Below are 10,658 nucleotides of genomic sequence, written 5' to 3' on the forward strand. Positions count from 1 at the left end.
ATTTAGAAGTAAATTCTGTGGAGCACCTAAAAAAGAAATGCCATGGTGTGTCTGTAACAGGGAAACCGGACACCTTGATCTGCCCCAGCTGTGGCAAAACATGTCTCTCCCCCATCAGCCTCTAAAGCCATAGCAGGCACTGTAACTCTAATGGACTGACTTTACCCTCAATGGTGCACTCTTACATGGTCTCTCAAGACAGACAGATACCAGCAAAAATCCCATGGAAATAAATAGGGGTTACCCACAAGTAAGTCAGCATAAGCACTGGTGGACTTTCGGCTCTCAAATTCCAGCAGTGCCCTGTGTGGCGCTAAAATTCAGCATCCCCACCTCTCATGCTCCATTCTACAACATTGTTGTGGCGCCCCCTGCAGCAGGGCACCCAATGTGGCTGTATCAGTCATGCTACTCTGTCATAGGATTACAGCCTTGATCTGGACTACACATGATTTCATCCACAAGGTTTGTCAGAGGGATACTCTGAGGTCCAAGCGCCAAGTGAGCAGTGGGAGGTCATGACAAAGTGATGTAGCAACTGCCATATATGTAGTTATGTTGCTTACAATGGCCATTCTGGAGGGCAGGAAGTAAGCGAGAGCCTGCTCCTAGCCTGGAGCTAGTATAGCGAGCAGCCCAGCAGATCCGGGAGTGGCTCAGCCCCTCCCCTGGAGCACCCCATTCAAAGGTGGTCCTTCTGCTTGCTGCACTTCAGGTATGTGGAAAGGGGAGCTCTACATGCTGGAGTGAGGCTTGCTGCATTCTGTAAATGGAGGTTGGCGGAGCCGTCCTGGGCTGGACTGAGGAAAACCTCCACCCCATCCACACACACACACACACCAGTATGGTGGACTGGGGAGGGTTAGATTGCACTCATTCTTAGTAAGTCCCAGAACAATGTTGTTACGCCCCCAAACATCAACAAACCACTATACAGTGATACCTCGGGTTACATACGCTTCAGGTTACATATGCTTCAGTTTAAAGACTCTGCTAACCCAGAAATATTACCTCGCGTTAAGAACTTTGCTTCAGGATGAGAACAGAAATCGTGCTCCAGCGGCGCGGCAGCAGCAGGAGGCCCCATTAGCTAAAGTGGTGCTTCAGGTTAAGAACAGTTTCAGGTTAAGTACGGACCTCCAGAACGAATTAAGTACTTAACCCAAGGTACCACTGTAGTATTCAAATCCCCCACAGTAATAATCATGTGAGGATGGGGCCATCCTTATTGGCTCCAGCTCTCCTGTCTTCTCCTTGCCACCTTTCATCCACGTTTTGGGGAAAAGGTCTGATGTGGGGAGTCTGTTGTACACGCTTCCACGTGTGGATCGTTGGGTGAAGGGTAGAAGAGTCAGTGGTGGAAACAGGGCTGGCAAATGCAGGCCTGCTCTTCTCCCCGTACAGTGACCATCATGTGAGATCTGAATGCCTGAATGAGGCTTATCTCAGCTTGAAAGCTTCCCCTGTCAAGTGGTAATAATAAAGATCTACTTCACAATGAGAAAGTAATTGACCTAAGCATTGTAAAATGCTTGAAATACATAATATAACAATATGAGCTACACTAATAATGTTTGGCCTTCAGCATACAGAAGGAAGGGGAAAGGGAGGCCTCGCAGCTGTAATGGTGTGTAAAGTAGCAATCGGGCGTGCAAATTCGTACTTTGTAGTCCCACACATACCTCCACTGTACCATCCTACATATTAAAGCAGATTTCCCCCCTGTTGTTTTTACAACAAATTATATGTTGTTTTGTGCTGTTTACCACACTTACATTTAGACAACAAAGGTCCGTATAGTAAAAGCTATGGTTTTCCCAGTAGTGATGTATGGAAATGAGAGCTGGACCATAAAGAAGGCTGATCGCCAAAGAATTGATGCTTTTGAATTCTGGTGCTGGAGGAGACTCTTGAGAGTCCCATGGACTGCAAAAAGATCAAACCTATCCATTCTTAAGGAAATCAGCCCTGAGTGCTCACTGGAAGGACAGATCCTGAAGCTGAGGCTCCAATACTTTGGCCACCTCATGAGAAGAGAAGACTCCCTAGAAAAGACCCTGATGTTGGGAAAGATGGAGGGCACAAGGAGAAGAGGACGACAGAGGATGAGATGGTTGGACAGTGTTCTCGAAGCTACCAGCATGAGTTTGACCAAACTGCGGGAGGCAGTGGAAGACAGGAGTGCCTGGCATGCTCTGGTCCATGGGGTCACGAAGAGTTGGAAACTACTAAACAACAACAAATTATGCTTTTGTTATGTAAGGAATCACATTCAACACCAGTTTCTGATGTTAAGTAGCTAGTCTGCCACACTCTGTATTTGTGCAAATACAGGTGGTTAGTCACCACAGTAACTAATTGCCAGATATGTCATTTTAAACTGATGTCAGCACAAGTAACATTTTTTTTAAAAAAAAAAACCCAACCATTTATTAATTTTTTTTGGCAGAGCCAAGTCCGTTATTAATTTGTCACGAAAACTCAACAGGCAGAAGAGTTCATTCCAGAGCAGACTTCAGTATATGAGAATGAACCCTGCATAAATATTAATTTGGAGGATTTATCTGACATCTCTGTTAGGAAGGGACTGACTGAAATCTCAAGTATTTCTTAAATGAGTCAAGTATTCCTTAAAAGCATTAAGCAACAGTCAAGCTAGATATGATGGATGTTGCTGGTAGTCTACTTTTTTATACAAAAAAGCTAGCATAATGCCAAAAGTGAGCTGAATAGACAAAAACGAACCTGAAACAATGGAGTAAAGCAAGTCAGGGTGGTGCTACATCTCTTCATGAAAGGCAAATATATATATATATGAGACCAGCTCTTCTATGTAAATAAACAAACATGGTTGTCTCTGTCACACGTTCTTTGGATTTTATTTCATGACCTCAGCCCTCAGTCTGCCATTTGGAGTAGTAATACTGATCTAATCACAGAATTATTATAAAGGTTGTTGAGTTAAAGTATGCAAACCACATTGAAACACTATATACATATTTACTATTGTTAGGATTATTTTGAAACTGTATATACATCAACATAGCTTTTCATTAAACTTAAAAGCATTAATAGGCACACTGAGTCTTTATGTCAGCTGTAGTCACAAACTGTAATCTATCTAAGAGTAAACTCTGCTTACTGACCTTCACTAGTATGGCATCCTAGATTTGTGGGAGCAAAGTATTTCAATGTTAAATCATGAACAGCTGGGATGAAATAGTAGACTTAAAACAGAGACACATTGCATAAACCTCAGCTCCAATGGCATGGGATGAGATCAAATTGTAATGCTTGTCAAAACTGTGTGATAAATGTCTCAGCAATGATTGCTATTTGCACATCCCAGTCATTGACAACAGTCAAAAATTGAAGTGCTATCTCGGAAATAGTTCATAATGGATGCTTAATCTGAGAGAAGGACCAATATATGAGTATAGCTGTTAGTTCAGAAACCAATTATAATTGTACCACACTGATTCATGCCTGATGGTAATTGTGAAGTTAAAATTGGAAGGGCTGAACAGCATTTATGGGGCCTGAATTCCAAACTCAGCAGTGTTTTAGCAGCTCTATAATGTTTGCTCTGCACTTAGATGATCTGCTTAATGTTTTCATGTTTTATTAATGGAATAACACAAGAGATAGTGACAGAGGGGGCAAACAAGCTGAAATTAAGCACATTTAACTGTTTATTGAGCAATGAAGGCCTAACAGTAGGGTGGCCCCTTAAACATTGCCAAAAAATGAGAAGCACATTACCATAGATGCTATTTATATGTACATATGTAAATTTGGAAATAATTATTATGATTTAAATAGAAATACAACACATTTCATTATAGTGGGTTCAGATGTGCCTGTTCCGTCTGCTGCCCAGGTGCTAGCTATTGATGGCTCTTTATTTTTGGACACCCTATCAAATGAGAAACTCTGTTGAACAAGAAGACTGTCCTCTGTAAACTGCAAATGTGGCCATGCTATATACAGTATCACCCACTAATCATTAGTAGGCAATGTATACATTAAAAAGAAACACATAGAGAAGGATGAAATAAAAAAAAGCATTGTAAATCTGGTATTGGTGTAAACCCATTGATACCGATGTCTTGCAAGAAAGGCATACAACTCATGGACCCTGAAAAAGGCACTGGTAATGTTTATTTCTAACCACAATGGTTGAAAGGTCACTAAAAAAAGAGCAGTGGTTTACATTTTCTGTGTGTCCGTGGAAGATGGGGTTTTTCCCCTTCTGACAGCAGCTCCTCCTGCCTAATGTGCTGATCCCAAATTTCAGGAACTATGATCTGTCACAGGGTGGAGTTCTCCTATCTGTTCTGGTACATTGGATACTAAGCTTTATTTATATACAAAATCAAAACATGTAAAATTTCTGCTCGGTATGGCATTTATGATCATTAATTGTACAACTAAATAGAGCTAGTTAATTACTCAATGTGAAGATGTTTACGAGTTTTTCAAGTGTAGGTAGACATAGCGTATGTATTCCATTTATATCACTGCTGCTCTGACTCATCCTCATCTACAAAGGTTATTTTTTCCTGATGCAGGAAGATGTCAGTTGTCAGATATACAACTGACCCTCTTGAGCACTGCTGAGCTACAGCCTGTTTCTAACCAGGAGCCTATTATTCTCTGGAGAGAGGGAAAAGTACGCTTACCCACTTGGACCAGCATTTCTCCTTTGAGCAGCACTGCGTTCCCTTACCTTTGTTAAAACTTATTTTTAAAAAGTTGCTCAATTTCTACAGCATGACAATAGGCATAGGAGCAAAGCAATTAACCAGAGACAGTTGCAAGCCTGCCTCCAAAGTCCACACAGATGCTCTGCAGCAGATGGGCTAGGCTCTTGGTAACAAATATATGCAATCCATAATAGAAATTCAAAAATGTAGCTTCTCAGAGACTGTTCCTGAAACTGTATAGAAGAGCTGGCATAGGGATGGGAGCCTGTCAGCATTATTTGTGAGTGTTTCTGCAGCATTTAGTCTGCCGATAAAATCTTTCACTCAGAAAGCTAAAAATTCAGACTTTGCTGAAGCTAAGCAGATCTGCAGAAAGACGAGTGGTAGAGAACATGCTTTGCATGTGAAAGGTCCAAGGTTCATTCCAAGCTTCTCCAAGTAGGACTGGGAGAGATCCCTGGAGTGCAGCTGCCAGTTAGTTTAGGGCAGTCCTGAACTAGCTGAACCAAAGGTGCCCTAAGGAACAATCAGAAGTGGTTTGCTGGGTGGAGCGGAGTTGCTATGCTAGTTTCCTAGCAGGTGAGTCGCTGTGGCGTACCAGGAGGGAGAGCTGTAAGACAGCTGGAAAGTCAGTGTGGTGCAAATGCACTAGCAGGAGCATCTGAATTGCTCAGCTGGTGCATTTGCACTGTGCCGACACCCCTACACTTTGCCCTCCCCTTCTCGGTACACAACATTGACTTATGTGGAATGGGGTGGGCGGGCGGGGGGCACCCTAAGCTACAATATGTATTTTGTTGACTTCGTATAACATGGCGGGATCTTCTAGGAAGGGGAAAAAATGGAACAAATCAATATGGAACAAAGATTCCTGTTCACTCTGTCTTTTCCTCCTTCCTACCCAGGTTGATTTTCCCTCCAATCTCTTACCCTTTCTTGGCTACTGCTAACATTGACTTCTGATTATTTAGACTGTTTTGTTATATTAGGGATGGCATGAAAAAAAATCACAGTCTTTTGGTAGTAAGAATGCAACAAAAAAGTGTCTAGCAGCTTATTGTTCAGCATCCATCCCTTGCAGGGACCTCCCCTGGGGACTGGACATTCCTTTTTAAAATCCATTTTTATCATTTCCTTGAGCTTCACAGAATCATAACTGGTTTAAGTTTCATAACATTGAAGTTCTAAATACCTGAGTGCTGACAAAAATACACTGTCATGTTATGCACTACGTAGATTTCATTTTCTCCAAATTCCTTGAAGAGTCTGTTCTAGCAAGATTATTTCCCTACATTGCATGTTTGCATGTATGTTCTAAGCAGCAAATATCAAATCAGAGTCCCCCCTCCCCCTTCAAGCCTTTTTCCACTATGGCACATACATAATCTATGAATCTAAAACAAATGTAAAGTGCTTTGCATTTGAGTGTAAAAATAGTAGGGCCAAAGACTGACCAAAGAAGAGTTGATAGAAGTCCCATTGGGACTAGCGTTTCTGGGAAAGGCTGAACTATTCCTAACCTCCTTCTATCAGGAATGCTGTAATTCACTTCTCACTTCTCTGTTTTTATAAACCTTGGCCTTCTCAGAACTATCTGAAATCTAAACTCAATGCTCTGTCAGGTTTGGTAACTTTCAGCCCAGTTTAGACCGCAAGATTGGTAAGTAGACACCAGCACAGCTGGCAGGTCTTTCTTACCGAGAGAGTGAAATGTGCCGTCAAAGATAAAATCCTGCACCCAGCATCTGGAGGTATTTATACAATGTTTGTTGTTTATTATTTTTAATTTTCAAATTTGTCCACTCAACCTAGCTCCAGTCCTCAAATAATAAAAATAAAACATCGAAACCTCATAAACAGAGGAACATACTAAGCTACACCACTAGTCCATCCAGCTCAGTATTGTCTACACTGAGTGTCAATGGCTTCCCAGGTTTTCAGACAAGGAATATTCCCAACCATACCTGGAAATGCTACCTGGATTGAGCCTGGCATATTTTGCGTGCAAAGCAGATGCTCTATCATCGGCCCTTCGCCATAAAAGAAGTTATAAACACTGCAGATACAAACAAACAATGGAACATGAAGTTAGAACTGTGAAGGACCTAAAACCAGTAAGCAAAGCTCTGGTAAAATAAAAGAGGCATTTTTATTTGCTCCTTAAATGCTAAGAGAAAGCTGGCTCCAGTTAAGAGAAAGTTCCACAGAGGCAACTATCAGTACAAAAGCTCTGCTTTTTGTGACCATCAGTTTGGCTTTAGATGGCAGTGGGGTTCAGAACAGGAATTCCACTTGACATGACCACGGGAGGAATTCACATGAAGCAAGGGTTCACTGTGTGCACTCTACCAAGTCATGTGGCTTCTCTCTAACTTGTTTATTAGTTAATAATCTATCTAGAGTTAGGAGTGAGCAGTGAGGTGACCAGATTTGCTGATGACACTAAATTGCTCACGGCTGTTAAAACAAAAAGTTTGCGAAGAGCTCCAAAAGGACTTCTCCAAACTGAGTGAACAGGCAGTGAAATGGCAAGTGCAATTCAGTGTAAAGAAAGGCATGCTGGAACAAAATAATATTTATCTTAATTTCACATATGTGTTCATTGGGTCTGAACTGGAGGTGACAGATCAGGAGCAAGATCTTGGGGTCATAGTAGACAGATTGATGAAGATGTTGACTCAACCCAGTGTGGCATGTGGCCTTGACCGATTATTCCTGGTGGTACTGTGACCTTCAACAGAAAATAGTTGCCTATCTCTGCTCTAAGAGGTAGGAAATGCTGCCCCAAGATATTTCCACCAGCTTTCAGTCACAGTATATTAAGGTTTTATATAGCATGGATTGAAACCTTGCTCCGCTAATAATGGATCTTGCTATCCCTTAACTGATTTTTCTGAAGTCACTTATTCGTCCTTCAGATTCTACCCCTGATCTGATTTGGCACACCTGTACTTTACAATAGCATAAGATGGCATATGGCCAACTCTTACTAATTTGTTCTTTCCTGGGTTGGCTGGTCTCATGGTAAGTTTCTTTTTGTTCAGAGCTAGGAGATGGTACAGAGTGTGACTGTCCACTTGATAGAGTCCAATGGGTCTTTAGCCCTGGTAGAATGAGCCAAGGAGATCTCCGAATGCAGCTGTTATTAAAGAAATATTAAACATTAAAGTAGCTGGAATTTCTCTAAAACTTAACAGGAGAATTTCAGGAACTGTTTCTGATATGACACAGCGGCCACTGTTTAAAAATGGAGATTTTAAAAATGGCTAAATGTGTTGGATGGCAATTGACTATGTCAGATTAGAAATCTAAATTTCCTTTGTTTCAGCCAATCTACTCTAACTATGATCTAGTTGGCTAATATCTAGTATATCTTCAGTTCCACACTACCATACAAAAGGTAAAAGGTCTATTCTACAGACAAACACTGACATCTTCTGGACATTCAGCAGTGGTGTGGTTCTGCCCGGGCTAATGTTTGCATAATGGGCTTCAAATATCTCAATGCCAGATCGTCATTGTAAAGAACGCTGCAAAACTACAGATTATATAGCATAAAGGATATCAATATATTTAATTGTTACTAAATGAAAATTGCAAACAGTTTGAAAGGAGCTCTTAAAATTAAACACGTTTTGTGGAAAGCAAAGTTCCTGAACTCTGGGTGCAGCTGTATTTGGCAAGCCTACAGGCATGTAACAAAATTAATGAAAACCATTCAGCTGTATAACAGTGAGGCAGAGAAAGGGAAGAGATCTTTTGCATGTAAAGCTATTACACCATTCTGAAAGATTCTATCTACCAGTCCCAGTTAATTTCATTTAACATTTCACACATCAGGAAGGCATTATGCACCACTAGAGGGCTCCCTCATATTTTAAAAGAAAAGCTAGAAAGATTTTTAAATAAGAAACGTGTACGTCATGAATTTATTACTTCTAAATTGTTCAGATATAAAAAAGATAGACACCTGATAAGCCACACGCGCACTCAAAGGTTGACTGAACTGAAATAATGAATTTCCAAATGAATTTTGATTGAAGAAGTTTCTGGTTCAATTAACCAATCTGTGTAAGCAAATTTTTCTGCACTGATAATCTCACTGTGTTCCAGGGCGAATTTGATAGGACTGAATTATACATGATGCCATGAGAAATTAATTTTTGACTGTTTTTAGCTGTTCTGCACAAACATTTCAATAGGGACAAATGTCAGATTCTACACTTAGGCAGGAAGAACCAGCTGCACAAATAAAAGATAGAGGACGCCTGGCTTGCCAGTAGTAGTATATGTTAAAAGGATCTAGGGGTTTTAGTAGACCAGAAGCTTAACATGAGTCAACAGTGTGATGCAGCAGCAAAAAAGCTAATGCTATTCTAGGCTGCATCAACAGAAGTCTAGTGTCCAGATCTACAACATCTGCCACTTCATGCATCTGATGAAGTGGAGTGTAGTCCACAAAAGCTTTTGTCAATAAATGTTGTTGGTCTTTAAGATGCCACAAAGACTCTTTGCTGTTTTTGCTGGAATACTGCAGCACTGCACCTACCATTTTACAATATGTTACATAGGGTGGCGCAAGGACTTTTAGCTGCGCAGTGGAACTTCCCCGCTGTCTCCTCTCCTTGCATGTTCCCCAAATCTGGAAGCTTCGGATGGACAGAGCATTCTATTTCACAACAATGCCTAAACATCTTTCCTTTACGAAAGAAGACAATCTAAGGGTCACACGGGGATAGGGAAAGGCAGAGAAGTTCCATTGCACAGCTCAAAGTCCTTGTTCTAGTGCAATTGTTCAGCTGGATAGTGTCCCTAGAGATTTATTTACATGGCCTCCTAGGAGGACAATGGACACACATGATGGGGATATTTCTGACCTTCAGATGAACAACCAAGCCCAGAAAACAAGGGCTTTACTGCTTTTCTAAGTGTGCAGTAAATTAATTGTACTTAATTTAATATCAGGTTATGTTGGCTGATGCATTTGTAAGTGTGTTATTGTGTGTTAAGTGGGGTTGACTTGGCGGGGGGGGTGGGAAGGAGTGTGGATGTGCTGTCTTTGTAACTTTGCAAAAAGAAAGAAAGAAAAAGAGACTCCAATAACATGTGACTGAAAGGCATGCTTGCTTTCTACCAATTGATTAGACCCTAGACACGAACCTTTTATTCACATTTTAACACCCCTGAGCACAAAAAGGCTTCTTATTCAGATGAACATTCTGTGAAATCATACCTTTCACGAGGTATCACAGGAAAGGCTGGCTGGAAGAACAGAACAATCCATCCCTGCTTTGAGAGCAGGGAACAGGAACTACTAGCAAGAGGACACCATTGTATTCTCTTGTTTGAATGAATTGAGAGTACATGTGTCCGTGCCATATGTTTTAGGGTTGTCAATTTCATGTTGAGGTACAGCTAACTAAAGGCTAAAGTGTTACATCAGGCTCGCCCAAGGGAAGAAGTATTCATTTCAGAATCTAGTGTGAACGCTCGGCAGAGCTCAGAACGGGCAACGTGAGTATAAGCAGAGCTGTGCATTTGCTTTGCCTTCACTTGCTGTGTTTAATGTATTCATTCCCAGCATGAGAGGGTTTGAGCAAAAAGAAGAATAAAGAGTCCAGCAAAAAGGAAATATCGTGCTGTTTTTTTTATTTTTTTAAATCTAAATACATATACTAAGTAATGTGCTAGAAAAAGAAAACACTGATAGCTTATTTGTGAGGGCAAACGACAAAACTCTGCATAGGAATTGAACGAGGAAAGCTTTCCGTTAATATTTGAACAGAGGGAAAATGCACCACCACTTTTCTGCTCCTGTGAGAAAAATAGCTGCTGCAACTCCTCTCCCCCAAATCAGTTGTTGAAATTAATCAATGCAGATTGAGATTAGTAAGAACCATATCAATAAACATCTGACAGGAGTGGGGTACATTTAACAAATTCTGCTTTTCC

The sequence above is a fragment of the Podarcis melisellensis genome (genome assembly GCF_964234715.1).
Source record: "Podarcis melisellensis genome assembly, chromosome: 4".
Taxonomy (NCBI): Eukaryota; Metazoa; Chordata; class Lepidosauria; order Squamata; family Lacertidae; genus Podarcis; species Podarcis melisellensis.